Source organism: Anas platyrhynchos, chromosome 1 (genome assembly GCF_047663525.1).
Source record: "Anas platyrhynchos isolate ZD024472 breed Pekin duck chromosome 1, IASCAAS_PekinDuck_T2T, whole genome shotgun sequence".
NCBI classification, from domain to species: Eukaryota; Metazoa; Chordata; class Aves; order Anseriformes; family Anatidae; genus Anas; species Anas platyrhynchos.
Window position 1 is genome coordinate 90,956,159 of NC_092587.1, and position 16,146 is coordinate 90,972,304.

Genomic DNA, 16,146 nt, shown 5'->3' on the forward strand with positions numbered 1-16,146 from the left:
TGAGCTCTGAAATAAAACTGTCCAGTTCTGTATTACTGTTCTTGGGTCTGGAGGCTCACTGCAGGACAGCTTTCAGAAGTACATTCCAGATACAGAAGGACTGACTCTCATTGTCCATTTTCTCTTTAGAAGTCACCCTTTTCTCTTTATAAATTTACTTCACAAAGTTTTATAAAAGCAGATGATAGTTTATGAATTCTGAGAATTCTTGTCCAGTTGCATTTGCTTATGCAAATTAACAGTATTGACTCATGAGCACATGCAATTAATGTTTTTTTTCTCTACTCTGCTGTTTTCCTTCTTGTTCCTTTTCAGTTCAAATTCAGTTTGATTTAGAGAAGGTTTTTTTTTTTTTTTTTTTTTTGTCCATCAGTCTATGTTTCTCAACACCTGTACTTTTGAATTCAGGGTTATTTCATATAGGTAAACTTACATAACTTAAATAGAATTAGATAAACTGCAAATATGTTATCTGATTTATTTGCCTTTTGAATGTCTCGGTGTTTGACTGTTGCTTTAAAAAAATGTATTTTATCCAGATGATTTGTTATTTTCAAAATCCCTTTCCCTTTTTGTAGTAGATGTTTTTAAAGACATATGGTTGTATTAATGTCAATATTAAGTAGGACAAAACAAAGTTCAGGGTAGAAAAACACTTGTGCACCAAGGAAGAAGTTGCACAATTAGTTGCAGAACTTCATCTGCGGTAAACTTTTCTCAATTTATTGAGAATCATTTTAGTAATAGTGCCTTCTAAAATTGGAATACCAATTAGTTAACTAATTGTAGTTTAATCATTAGTTTAATCCAGTGTGCTGACTCCAGTGTCCCAGACACACTAATACTGTCTAAGAATTTTAGTCAAAGAGGCTTGTTTTCATACATTATGTCCCAATTACCTGTTTGTATTGCAGATGATGTTTAGTGACAACTGAAGCAAAGATAGATAACAGTAGGAAAGAATTAGAACTTTATTTTATGTCTCTGAATAACCATTGGTCATCACTAGAAATGTGGGATGGTTCAGTTGCTAGCACGGAATACTTTGGCAGAAGAGAAATAAAAGGGCTGAGTAGTGAAGAAAAATACGTGTTTCATGGAGTTCTTCAGGATAATTACTTGTGTGAAAAATCTGGTATTTTTTAGGATTCACAGAAGTTCTTGCAAATAAATTGCTGATGAACTGAATGTACATGAAGGACTAATTTTGACCTCCTTGAATAATGATAGAGCTAACTTGGTACTTTCTTTTCGTGCGTATGTTAATGAATGACTTTTTGTACTACTTGACTAGATCTAATTTGTAGCATTCTTTCATGTTCTAGGCAGTGAAATCACTTTTTCTTCCTAAATATGGCTCTAAGATTACCTATCCCTTATAATCACCTATGAAAAGATTTCCTGATGAAGAATAGTGTATTGAGGTATGCTTTAAGGAACTCTTCATAGCACTCAATAATTTTTTTGTTTTAAGCACAGTTCTAGAGGTTCTTTTTAAGAAAACTGAATGCTCGGAAGATGTGCCATTTTGACTTTTAAAGAAAAACTGCTGCCTTTTTCTCATAGAATTAATGCAATCCAAACAACAAATATTCAGTCTTTCTGAAACCGCCCAAGTAGCGTGCCTCAACTGTGACATAAGGAACTGCTCCTTTGTAAATATATGATTAATATCCCACAGTTATATCACAGATATATTCATTGTATCAACTGGATTTCTTCCAGTAATTTTTGGAACTTCCTAGAATAAGTAGAATTTTAATTGCAGTTTCATCCAACACAATGCTTTGTAAAATTTATGTATTTCGTTTTTTTGCGGACTTTAGCATTAGGGTTGTGTTGGTGGTGTTTTAGTTTTTTTTTTTTCCTCCTTCCTTATACTGTCTCATTTCCAACTCTTCTCCCAAATCAGGCTTCATTCACAGTTTCATTAGGATAGCTATTTTCACAGTGAAAAATGCCTAAATGGAAATTGCTACGTTTTTGATAGTAAAACCATATTTTTCTCAGCAAAGGAGTCTATTTTTGCTTGACACCTGTCCCATTTCTTTGGGAAAATAGACCAGTTTTTGAATTTTTAATGGAATGTGAAGAACCTTGAATTTTAAACTGGTTTTGATTTGCTACACTGCTTAGAGCCGTAGAATCATTTAAGTTGGAAAAGACCTCTAAGATCATCAAGTCCAACTGTTACTTTTCTCACCCGCCCTCATGGAGCTGGATCAGGACAGAGAATATATTTCATATATGCTGCTAAGACATTGGAAAGAAGTTCTGGTTTAACTGACATCAGTAGTCTTCATTAATTTCAATTAGACAAGAAATACATCGATGATGAGTAGGCTACTAATGTAAAAACATATCCAGCTAGCTGCCCAGTCAGATAGAAACTTGAAATTCTCTTTGAAGGCCTCTGCTATCTCTTTGGCTTTTTATGATTACCCCTTTGCATAAATGATTTACCAGCTTGTTCATAGATAGAGGATGCCTTGGACATATTTGTGTGAAGGTAATTTTCTGTGATTATTTATGTTATGAGTTCTATCCCAGCTGCATTTTTTTTTTCCTTTTAACTCTTGCTTAGGAAAAAAGTCAGTGAAAGAAAAAAATCTAGGAATAGAATCATAAAATTTATATAAAGACTCAGGTGTTTCAGCTTTCAGTGGTGTTTCTAAGAAGTTGACAGGCTTTACAGATGCTCTCTCTCTTGCTATGGGTGTTCACCCCGTGAGCTGGGTGATCAGCTGGTTGTGGAAATGTTGGATTCATGTACAACAGATGAACTGAATTCCAAGGATGGTCATTTCTGTAGGTAAGTGGGTGCTTCCAGCAGGGCTTTGACAAAGGCAGAGTGTGGGGACTGGTCCAATTATTTAAAAATACTCAGGTTCCCCTGAACTCAGTGGCAACAGTCAGGGACTGTTCTTTTGTTTGGAGATCTGTAATCCTTTCTCTCTACCACTTTGTGAACTCAAGAAGCTATGTCTTGCGTCATGGTGATTTCCTCATGACTATTCTGCTTTTAAGCCCACACTGTGTAAATTTCAATCCATAGCGCTTGCTTCTCCAGGAAAATCAAATTAAATATATCTGGATTTTTACTAAATTTCAGTTATGTGGTACGCTGTATTGAACAATAGATCCTTTATTATCTCAGTATAAGGATAGGCCTAGGTGTTCTTTCCATGTAGCTTGAAAAGACGGGAACATAATACCTGAATTAAATTATCTCTATCCAGGCATGTATTTGTCTTTGGATTGAATAGTATTTGGATTGAATAGTATTCTGACAGTAACTGCAAACAACTTTCAACGTGAAATTTTTATTTTTTTTAAACTAGTATGCAGAGGTCATCTAATTTTATTTTAAATTTTACAGAATAGACCACAAAACTTGTGAGAAGAATACTGGATTTTGCAATATTTGACTGTGAGGAAATTTGCAGTGCAAACAACAAATTACAAACAACAAATAATTTGCAAGCATTCCACAGGCCAATATAATGCATAAAACATAGATTTCTAAATGATTAAGTTATGATTCATATACTATGGATAATGATTTATGGACAGATAACAAACAGAGAAATTTACTGGTATTAATTGATTGCTGTAGATAATTCAGTTCAGGCACTTGTGATTTAGACAGGATTTAAATTAGTAGCTAGTAATATGTGGTGTTTTAAATCCATTGGAGATACCCTCAGAGCATCTAGCCCCCCTCCTATAAGAGTTCTTAGTTTAGTTGTTTTTTTCATGATTGATTTATGTTTGCTACTAGTATTCACAGAATGTTGTTGATGGCGTTTATGTTTATTTTGAATAAAAATACTGCCTTAGCTTTTAAAGGCAGCACAACATTATTTATTTTTACGTAATATAATTTTTATGGTTAAGCTTAATCTTTATTAGTATTTGTAACTTTCCTGCAGACAATTCGCAGCACATAATTAGATTGTGTTGACTGCTGCTGCTTGTTCTAACTGATGATTAGGAATCGTATTGAGTTCAAAACATTTCCAGCTCAAGGAAAAATTTTCATTCACAGACTGATATGTGGTTGGATCCCTTGTCCTAACTTTTTAATGCTTCCAATAGATGCCTTTGGGCAAACCGAAAGTACTAATAAATAGGATAGATAAAGAAAACTATCAAAGCCCTGCTGAAATAGCTACAGAAAAGCAATCAAAAATATTTGCCAGTGCTCTGGAATATTAGACATTCATTACAAAGCCACTGCACAGAATAACTGAGGAGCAATAAGTTCACTTACATGCAAAACTGAATTGCTTCATAAGGCCGCTTTTATAATCTGAACATTTATAGAACAGCCAAATATTTTCCAAAGAGATTAAACTCACCTGGGTCCCAGTCTCTGGTGTGACTTCAGGAAATGAAATGTACCGATTCACGAGTGCTATGTGCTACAGAAAATGAGCCATGATCTATCCTAGTTAAAAGGAGTGAGAAAAGCTCGCCGTTCTGTCATAGCAAGTTGCATTCAGTTTCAAAGTGATTTGGCTAGCATGAAGGGAAAAGGCTATTTTACATAAGCTAAAAACAAATGTGTAAGAGGTTGGGAATCATGGCCTTTTGGTGTGGTACCAGACCTGTTTAAATCAGATTTCAAGTCTGTGGCCCTCACACAGAACTTGTGACTGAGGGAAGCAGAGTGTGCAGAAGAGGAAGCCTTTGTCTTGAGCATGAATAAGCATTTGGAGTGAGCATGAGGCTCCCACTTGCCTCAGGATGCAAAGGCAGCTGGCAGCTGAATAGATGTAGCGCTGTTTTTCTAGTTGAGAGCAAACAGAGAAGTTTGTGGTAAAAGCAGTGCAAGTAGAAGCAGTACAGGGCACTAAGTGAAGCCATACTGCCCAGTGGTGGCTGATAGGACCAACACAGTACCAGAGGCAGAAAAACAAATGAGGGTCCCTGTTAACAGCATTAGCAATAATGGGTAGAAAGAGATCAGATCAATTAATGAGCCATTGGGTGGGATGCTAGGAGCAGGAGTGGGTAGGCTTTTAAGGCTTCTAAGACTTCTGTCACTGAAAGTAAAAGCTTGTCTTGGAGGGACAGCATGGCAGACTAAGAAGCTGTGCAACATTGCTTTTGTTAGTGAATGAAGGAAACTACAAATGAAGGAAGAACGAAGCCACTTCTAGATATGAGGAAGCCTTGTCAGTAGGTATCAAGGGAAGCCAGAGGTTTTGTGGTTTGTGGTCAACTGGAGGGAATGATCCCTGGATGCAGTATGTCTGCTCTAGGGGTTACGGACTGGTGTTCAGATTATGTCTGCCACAGGTTTTGTACACTGGTGGGCTGTATGGAAAGAGACTGACAGTGAATTGGTGCCGAAATTTAACAGGACCCTTAACATAGTTCATTCTAAACCCTAGGATTGGTGTACTTCTATATATACTACCTTCTGCTTCGCTGTCCCAGTGTCACTGGAGGAGAACTTGAGAATTTAATTCTGTGGTCTACACTCTCCTTTTCTCCACTGCATTTCAACACCAGTCTTCAAAGCACCATAAAGTTATGTTTAGAATGATTTCACATCATAGGAGTCTGTGTGTGTGCGACTATATAGCTCTCAGTATGTGACTTTCTGCTCTTGTTCTTTCTCCCCCTATTTTATTATCAAGCCATACCACTTGGTTACATCAGTTGGTGTTTTGAGAGCTATTTATAACGTTTAAAATAGTGTGTGAAATTGCTATAATGATGTTCTTTAGTGCACAAGCAGGTGAATGGCTGTATGTGCGTGAAAAAGAAAATAAGATTTTGCCTGTTTCATCAAATAGCCAGAAGAGTGTTTTCCACAAAGCTAAGCTTTTTTTATTTTTATTTTTTTTTCCTCTCCACATTCAAGGCAATATGTCTTGTTAGTGTCATTGCTGTGTACTCTGTTAATTATGTCCCCCATGGGCTAGCTAATGGTGATGGCTGCCTTGGAGTACTTTATGTATACAAAGTGTGTGTGTGTATATATATATATATTTTTTTTTTTGGTGGTGTTACTATAATATGTGTGTGTATATATATATATATATATTAGTTATGTATATATATATATATTAGTTTTATATATATATATATATATATTATAGTAACACATACAGAAGTAGTAGTTTGAAACCACAAGGTCAGTGTGATTTCAAGGGGCAATTGTTCACCTCAGATGGCTGGTACTGTAGAAACCTGGAGAAAGCGCTTTGTCTTAGAGCAGCTGAAGGTTAAAGAGAAGCAACGTAGGACAGTGCTTGACTCACTCAGGGACCTGCAGAAGTTTTTTTAGTGAGGGAGGGTGGTGGGATGAATTATCTAAGGGGTATCTGAATTGGATCTTTTGCCAAAAGGGGATCATTTGTATGAAGGAGATAAAGTACAAGTTAGTGCTGCAGCAGCAGAAGAAAGAGAAAACAAGGCTGTAGCTGGGGCAAAAGAAATGCTCTGAAGGGGAGGTTTGAACAAATGGGTGATCATGATGCTCAGAGACACTTTAAAATGACAAAATAGCCTTATGGTATCACCGTACCTCCAGCAACTGCTCCTGCCAGCTTTAGGACCTGACTGTCTCTTCCCAGTAGCCTCATCTCTTCACTGCCACCTGCTTGCTCATGGCTGGGAAATGCCTCTGAGCACCTGCATCTGAAAGGGATCTCTTGAGCTTAAGGAAGACACTACATAAGAGAGAGAACCCCAAATTTTTTGTTTTCCCTCCTACTGCTATTTCAGTATTCTTATACCGCCCTGCAGGTGTTCCCTGTGGCGCAGTCTCTGGCTGGTGGCCTAAAGCAATCTGTTCATCACAGCAGTTTTACCTTTCCAGGAACAAAGCCCTCTTGTGTAGCTGTGGCATGCCCTTGTTCTGCTCAGTCTCCTGCTGCTTTGGAGCTCTGCCTGATTGGAATTTGGTCCTTTGTGGACAGAAGCATTCCTGTTCAGAGCTTTCACCCAACAGTGCAGTGAGATCTGTACAAGAATAATCTTCCTCCGTTTCTGGAAATCCCAACACTAAAACAAGTTCTTAACAAAAAAGAGCAAAGCAGAGCACCCAAAAAATCTCTGATAGAACTTGCAGAAAATTAAGTTAGCTGTGTAGTATTACTGCAGTGCTTTTGTTTTCTGGGTTCTGGTTTAATTTATTCTTGTAGATGTCCTGAATGTTTGTAGATTTTATTTAAGCTAACTGAAAGGCAAACTGTAGAACAAGTATGGATTTAGGATAGGGAAAACGTTGGCTGTTATTCACTCATTCCCTTGGTATAATCTGCAGAGTCAGATATGCTCATGTCGAAATAGAAAGCGAGGTTTATGTTGTCCCATGTGCTTGTCTAACACATGGATGGACCATTAGAAAACTCATTAGTTTTTTATGCTTCTGTCCTCTACAGTCTTCAGAGGGGAGTCCTGCCATGCCAAAGTCTGATTGTTCCCATTGCAAAAATTATTTTTATATAATAGAAATTAATGAAATCAGGCTTCTGCAGTCATTCCAATTGCACAACCCCTCCCCAGATTTGTTGCTGAAAGTGATGCATGCCTCCTCTCTGAATGTTATTTCAGAATTTCACAGAATCACAGAATTTCTAGGTTGGAAGAGACCTCAAGATCATCGAGTCCAACCTCTAACCTAACACTAACAGTCCCCACTAAACCATATCCCTAAGCTCTACATCTAAACGTCTTTTGAAGACTTCCAGGGATGGTGACTCCACCACCTCCCTGGGCAGCCTGTTCCAATGCCTCACAACCCTTTCAGTAAAGAAGTTCTTCCTAACATCTAACCTAAAACTCCCCTGGCGCAACTTTAGCCCATTCCCCCTCATCCTGTCACCAGGCACATGGGAGAACAGGCCAACCCCCACCTCTCTACGGCCTCAGTTTCAGTTTCTGTCTCAACTCTGGAAAGATCTACACTGTGCATATCAATTCCCAGTGCATACCTGTGTCCAGCTGGGTCATGATCTGTCTTGGAGATTCTAGGGAAGTCCTTCAGAAAGGTGTTCTGTACATACACCCCCATAGAAAACCTGTGCGTGTTGTATATCTGTCTCCAGAATCATACAGCAGGGGTATTTTGATGCAGTATCATTCCATCTGTCCAAAGCATTTAACTCAAATGTTTTTCTAAGGGATGTAATTCTACTTGTATGTAAACTAAGTTACCTTCTGAAGGTAGAGAAGCTGTCTGTCTTTATTGAAGATGGAACCCAGCAGGAGTGGGCCCCAAAAATTTGGTGATGGTATAAATCCAAGCCTTTGTCTTCTGTAAAGTACAGGCATAAGCATGAAGAAATTACTATTCTGAAGCAGGTGTAATGTGATGAAATGCATTTTTCCTTGTTACTTAGAAGAATAATGGCCATTTAAGCAAAGTTAAATAGGATGGAACTGTACATAGACAGATAGTTGAATGAGAAACTTCAGATCTAAAATTCTGTCTATTTAGGGGGAAGCTTGGAAAAAATATTGCTTCAATTTTTTCCCCACGTCTCGTTCTTACAGTTACAAATGTGTGAGTTTCATCAACTTATTTTAATTTGGCTTTATACAACAGATCTATGGCAACAGCATCTTTCCAAGCCACTCTTCCTCTTCTAATCAAAATGAGTTAGTTTTATAGTATTATTATCATTATTGATCAATTTTTGTACTTTCAATCATGAGTTTACAAATATTTTCTGAGAAAGCTTTTCCCAGTTTGGTTTTCAGATTTTTCTGAATAAGGGACTACTAAGAATTTCCAATTTTTTTTTTGACTTAGCTACCTGCAAAGCCATGTTAAGGACACATCATAGTGATGCTGAACTGATATCTTTCAAAAAAACCTCCAATCAGCATCAGGTTGTTCTTTTTCCATTTTATTTTATGTGTTGTTAGCATATCCAGATTAGAGTTTAAAGGTAGATATTATAAGACAGATAAATATTGAGCTTTTTACATGCTGATGTGAAAACCCACTGTGAAACTATTAAGAAAGGTAGAGAATTCAAAGTGTTCTGCCATAAGCAGGTCATTTTGGGTTCTATCTGGAGTCTTGGAAGTAACAGCCATGATTTTGGATGAGTGAAATGGATACATGCTCATGATATGTTCACTTAAAACTATCCTACTTTCTTAAAATGCCAAAAAAAATATTTCTGTGAGACTGAAGAAAAAAAATAAAGAAAAAAGATGGGAGAGCCTCTGAAATAGGGAATTTTGATTTGGAATTCTTGAAAGGGCATGGGCTCAACCTGGCTATAGCAGCACATTAGAGAGATCTAATTCTTATTTGTTCTGCCTGAGAAATATTTCATCTTATTTAGCTGGAGATAAGAGAATGCAAGAGAGATTCTTTCTCTTGGGCACAATCAAGCTGAGAAAGGGAGAAAATTAACCCAGCTGCCTGCAGCTGTCATGAATCAGAGCTTGTAATCATTTTCTAAAAGTATGGGCCTTTCACAGTGATACACAAATGCCCCTTTAAGATCATTCTGTTGCTGCATGACCCCTAGGTGACCTGGCTGGAATGGTTAACTCTGAGATTTTGGCAACATGCATTTACTTTTTCATAGATGTGAGCAAATTGACTGCAAATGCACTGAGATGGAAGAACCAACTGAAGAATCCTCCTAGTAAACAACTTAAATCCAAGAGTCTTTTTAAACACATATCAGTTGACAGAAGTCATATAAATGAGTCTTATATAACATGAGAAAAATAACAAAAATGCAGTGGCTTTATGTTGTTTTGAGCGTGGGTCAGGCTACATTCAAGCTGCCTTTCACCTTGAGGTAGGTTTGAATAGAGGAATATTCAAACAAGCCTAAGATTTCTGAATATCTTTCCTCTCAGAAAAAGGAATTTGCTAACTATACAGCAATTCCCATTTAACATCATACAATTTGGAATGATTCAATTTTCACTGCCCAAAACAAAGTAAAGTTGCTTTGCATGAAAATCTCTTGAGCAATATTTCTGAAGTGTTTAAAGAGTTAGACATGTAAGCCCTATTCATGTGATAAATCAATCCAGTTTACTTTTTCAAAGCACCTACATTCGAACAACTCTTAGTCACCTCCCTTCTCCTGCTCCAGCACCATCTTTAAATAGAAGACCCCCCCCAAAAAAAAAAAAAAAAAAAATCCTTTAAGATCCTTTGAGATTGGTTTCAACAGTTTTTGAATTGATTCCCTCCTCTGTTGGCCCAGCAAGATGGGAGGAGGCTGGGTAACAACAGATTCATGGAGATGTGATGCAAGAGGTATGCAACTTCTTCTTGGGAATAGGAGACAAAGAGAACACCTGCTTTTGTGGGCTGTCTGCATCACCCACCAATATGTGGTGTGATCCATGTAAGCGAATACCTACTAAGAACGCTGCAGAGTATGCAGAGTGCTGCTTAGATTGTGTGGAGTCACAGAGACTGAACAGCTATAACCACCCAAGAAGTTCAGCAATAATCCCTAAAGATTATTACATCTGAAATTCCTTATTGGTGTTATGAAATCCATTTCATAACAGTAAAAAGCTGTAGTCAGAGTATGTATTTTGCTCAGTATAAGAAGTACAGCAGCCTGCTGGCAGTTTCATTTGTACCTGAATTAGTATAGACTTTTCCTGAATCAGGAAATAAGCCAGAAATCTGAAAAAATGAATGAAGGTCTTGTATTTAAAGATCTCTGATAACCTTGGAGTTAAATAAATAAATAAATAAATTGATTAATTAATTAATTAAAATCCATAAGGAGGAAATGGGCACCTGCATAATGAAATGTATCCTTCAAGTTACAAGGCAGTATTGGTATATTTCTACTTTTTCACTACAATATGATACTTGGAGCATATCATGCAGGAAAAAAAAATAGGTTGTGTGCATATGTAAACTCAAAAACTAGTCAAGATCCATGCACTAAAAGTCCATGTGTTCAATAAAAACATTTTTCATCATTCTGTATTTCATGCTGTATTTGGCATATTTTGTATTCTGTGCAACACGCTAAACTTGTTGGAAATATCTGTAAAGAAAAACACCTATATCTTTAGGTTGTGATATTTGTATTACATAGGAGTAGGAAGGTACTTTTGAAGTCAACTTTTAAATGGGCTTAACAGTATTTTAGTCCTGAGTTTCACAGCATATTGATGTATTGGACCGTTTGTCTTATTGTCTTTTTCCAAAGGATAAAATTCTCATCAAGTAAACATTTGATGGCTTGGTCTGTTAATTTTTGAGTTAAAAACTAACAGGTAAGATGGATTTCATTTCCAAAATCTCATTTGGAGGTAGTAGAAGCCACTTGCTTGAACAATAATTTCAATGGATAACTAAGCAAGCGTTCATTATTAACGGTTGTGCCAAGTGTGCCATGTAATTAAGGTTGCAGTATGATTTCCATTGAAGTGTCAGTGCTGTATTTGGGAAAGGCAGCTCAGGCTCCTGCATTTCTGGAACATTCTGTTGATTTCAGCATGTCACTAGATGGGAATATGGGGAAAGTATTGGCGTGACTGGGAACCCACGTGAAATCTAAAATAGTAGGGCTGTGGGATAAATGTGGTAAACTAAATACATAGTGTGGCATGCACAGCTACAGGCACAACACTGGAAAAATAGGCAACTGTCAAATTTTAACGTAAAGAAAATTTGACTGTCATCCTTCTCAAAACACTTTGTTTCCCCTGACTACTTCTGTAAAGAAATGCAAATATTTACTTAGCTGGTTGAGGAGAAAATAGAATTTCTTTTAACTATTTTCATGCAGGTGAGGCTACCTTCTCAGGACCTGAAGTAGGGAATATGCATTGAGGTGGAAAGAAATTAAAATAATATTTTAATTAGATGACATAACATAACTTCAGACAGTGATGGGGAGGAGAATGAGCTAACATGAGTGAGTATGGTGAAAGGATATGATGAAACAAAATGGTAATATAATCAGACCTTCGGGTAAGAAGCCTAGATGGTTAAACTAATATCTACGACTGCAGGATAGATCCATGAACATATGTCTGAAATATATTGCTTTGGGTGAAATCTATTACCCTTTGTATTGCTTCATAACACATACCTTACAGGTAGCTTGATCCCTGGGCATGGAAAGACATTAAAATTAAGTAATATACACCTGATATGGATGGGCAGAATATAAGGTTGTATCTGGTAGAAAAGAAGGAAAAATCTTCTAGGCCTGGCTGCCTTCTGCCACCTCTTTTGATCTGTGGGTGGGTTTTTATTTTTCTTGAATGTAAACACTTTGCTGGCATACCTGAGTTACAAGGCTGCTATTCCCTTATTTCCTGTTTGCTCATTAGAAAGAGCTAGGCTCATCCAAAGATGCAGAGAAGGAAAAGTATAATTCCAGTTAGAATTCTACATTTTCTGTTTTTGGGCTTGTTTGGGGGGAACCTCTCACTGGAGGCTGTTCACTCCATTTCCTTCTTTTTCGAACTTTGAGTTTGAGCAGTTGTGTGTCCTTGACAATCATCCATTCAAATGACAGTAAGGGTTTAAGAATTGTTGCTATCATCTCAGAGAGGACTGCTAAATAAAGGAAAGGCATTACAAGTAATTGTAGTCATTCAGATGATGTAAGTTATGACAGTGCTGGCAGCCTTCAGGTATGACTAGAAAATTAGGAAACTCCGCAGGTAAATTCTTTGGTTGAAAGAAGTGTTCAGTTTGTAGTTGTTTGCGAATTAGTTTTTAACTGATGGCAGAAAATACATTGAGAAGGTTGGGGTTAAATTAAGAAAATACAGTGCTGAATGTTCAGAATTAAACTTTAATGGTTCTCCGTTTTATTTTTATTTTATTTTTATGTGTAAAATACTGGAAGCTGCTTTTTCTTCTTGAAGTCCCCACAATTCCACTAATACCACTTTCTAAAACAGTAAAAGACCTGTATTTTTAAGTACAAAATTATTAACTAGTAATGCTTTTTGAGAAACTAATATAATATAAACTGATGTGATTATACTGGATGGAATCTGAAACAGTCTATGCTGGGGATTGTCTCTCAAAATTCCAAAGGCAGAATGTAATATGTGCACTTTGTGTACTGTACAGTGTGGGATGTGATTTTTTCAGAGCTATTGAGCACCTTGAACTTCCTTTGAAATAATTGCACACTTAAAGATCATCTTAGACAGTATGGATTTGATTTTGGTTTTGGACTTCTTATGATTCAAAGGAGCATATATATATATATTTGTTTTTTTTTGGTTATTTGAATCAGCTTCTCCACTGTAGTACCTGTTACGTATTTTCAGATATGGATTCAGACTTAGATTACAGAAATTCCCTTAACCTTCAATATTTTGATCTGTGGAACTGGTTTGCACCCAGATCTCAGAAAACATCTCTGCTATGTCCACCAGCAAACCTTGTTTGCAAGAGCATGATGGTAAATTCTGGGATTCTTTGATATATAATCCAAAGCCAGGTGCATATTCCCTTGTAAGCTGTTATATCTACATATTCAGAGAGGAACATGAACTCTGACTTGTTTTTGACAAAAAAAAAAAAAGGGGGGGGGGGAATATTTTTAAGTAATTTACATTGCGGTTTAGAATATTGCAGAATTCTGCAAACTCTAAGGTGGCAGCAATTTAGAAATTTTTATTCAGTCATAGAACTCCATATGTGTTGCTCTCAAATGCAAAATATCAAGATTAAATGAGCTATCTTATTAGTTTAAATTCAATTTCTTAGTTTAAGTTCAATGTAGAAATGTGTTAAGGCTTTGGAGGTGGTATTTTTTCCTTGGTCATCAAGTACGTTGAGCTTGATGCAGAGAAAACATGAAAGCAAGATTTACTTGCTATTCACAGATTTTAGAAGATAGATAAGGCCTAACAGATCACCTAATCTGCTATCCTGGGGGGGGGGGGGCGGTGGTGGTGGTGGTGGAAAGCAAGCTGCTACGTTTTTCCACTTCTGTTGCCAGTTAATCCTGAAAGTCTTGGCTGATGTGTCTTCTGTCTCAACCCACAGCTTGAGCATTTCACTATGAGGAAAAAAAATGCATCTTGCAAGCTGCTTAAAATGCAGAGTGCCCATTTTATGTATGTTCTACTACTGTAAGTTTTCTGGAAAGACACAAAATGTGAGCAGAGTGAAAAAGGAAGACTTAACGATCTGGCCAAGTCACCACAGTTCCCCATGTAAGATGTCCACCCTGAATGCATGTGTGACTCATATGGAAATGGAGCTGCAACCACGGGTGTTGCTAGCCAGAGGGAAACTATGGACCCTGAAGTGAACACAAGTGGAAAGGAGACTTAGAAAGTGTGGAAACTGATGCCAAAAATGATGTGAGAACTTACTGACGTGCTTTTTTAACAACAGTTAAAACAACAACTAGGTCATAATAACACTTTTTGCATACTTCAGGGGAAGGAGGGTGAGTAACACCAGATTAATGAGATACCAAGCAAAAGTGTAATATTGATGATGACTGAACTATGTTAGTTGTGAAATTGTTGATACTTTTCTTTCAAAAAAATAATATCTGTAATCGTGCATTTTGGGAAGAGAAGTTGTGGTAAATACCAGAAATGAGTGGTGCTTTATGCTTTTATTTATTTCTTTTTAAGTTTTTGTGACACATTGTCAAGTCCACTGGGATAAGTTTTCTTCCTTTAGTACTTGAATGGATGGATATGAAGGCAAGGGGAATATTTTGGATTAGAAAGGAACACTGAGAAAGAAAGGTACTACACAACTCTGATTTATTCTGGATAACTGACAGTCTGTGGTGTTGTGTCATTCTGTATTGAGTGAACATCTCAGCAAGGGTTCCACCTCCTCTCTGTAAACCTGGTTGTTAAGCCAATTAAAAGTGCACAGAATCAGTTGTAACATGTTCTTCTAATGTATACCTTTAAATTGAATTATTATCGTTCAAACACACTGGAGCAGCATGTACTTTGTTAATCACGTATCAAGTAGCTGTGACCAACTTTGTTTCTTCATGTCACTTGCAAATAAGAATGAAAAGGCTTCCCTGTGGGCAACACATGCAAGGAAGCTTTCAGATACTGATTCAATAATTTTGCTGGTATTTTCATATTGTGTTCTGAGGAAGTGGTGTCTAGGAGCAAGGTCTGATGAGAAATTATCAGAAAAATAAAAGTATTATCAGAGAAGAGATGTGCTCGCAACCATGTAGGTGCACACTGTAGAAAACTGGTGTGGCAGCTACTGGTTTCCAGGGAGAATAGTTGCAATTACAAGTGCTATAAAACTTTGAGCCAATGAATGTGAGTGTGGCTGTACAAACTCAATTTTAAGAAAAATAATTTAATGTGGCTTTTCTTCTGCATCTGCCAGTTTTCAGGGCTGGTATTTTTCATTTGCAGTAAGCCACTGTGTGCCACAGAATGGTGAGGAAATGAAGCAGGAGAAACTGAGCTGAGATTTGTGAAATGGGCAAATATTTAAATTAGTAAAGGCAAAGCATCCTCTGAAATATTATATATGTAGGGAACTATTAGGCCAGTGGCAAATCTGCTCCTGGGATGTGTAACATACTGCCAAACTCAGAAAATGAGAAAATCAATCTAGTGTCAGTTGCCTGGTTCTCCTCTCTCTACGGGTTTGTATTCATGTATGAAAATACAGATCCCTGGGTTGGTTGTGAATAAACATTAATTCATTGCTTTCAGTGTGTTTGTGTCAATTTATCCCAAGTGAGAGATTGGGCTGGATTTAGTGGAAGTAGCAGTATCAGTGATTTGTCCTCCCTTCTTTTTTTATGAGAAAAGTATTCTAACAGTTGAAGAAGCTGATAAATCATTTGGAAAGACAAATAAAATATAGGTCTTGCCTCCAGAGTTTATTCACAACTACCACTAATGTTACCTCTGCTACTTCAGTCTCAGTGGGAAAATGTATGTAAATCCCCTGTGTAGATGAAGCCCAAGTGATCTCAGATCAGTAACATCCAGTATCAACAATGTAGTCATATTTTCTTTACTGAGAGAAAGAAATCAAGGTCAGCTCACAACATAAAATCTTGCTTTGACCATGTGTACATGAGGGGGTTGGTTTGTTGCTTTGGGGAGTGGGAGTTTTTTATTTTCTGTCAGTTCTTGGCAGTCCAAGGCCAATTAAAATAAATAAATAAATAAATAAATAAAAGGCAAACTGAG

At 37.0% G+C, this 16,146-nt stretch overlaps 2 long non-coding RNA genes across 7 annotated transcripts in view; both read left to right on the forward strand.

Annotated features, from left to right (window-relative positions):
* The window catches only part of LOC110352526 (uncharacterized), a 245,580-nt gene that overhangs the window by 10,440 nt on the left and 218,994 nt on the right, over positions 1-16,146 (forward strand). The window lies entirely within an intron of this gene.
* On the forward strand, positions 1,328-14,854 carry LOC119714567 (uncharacterized). Its single transcript, XR_005261900.2, has 2 exons — positions 1,328-1,424; positions 13,988-14,854. It is a non-coding gene; the product is annotated as an uncharacterized lncRNA (long non-coding RNA).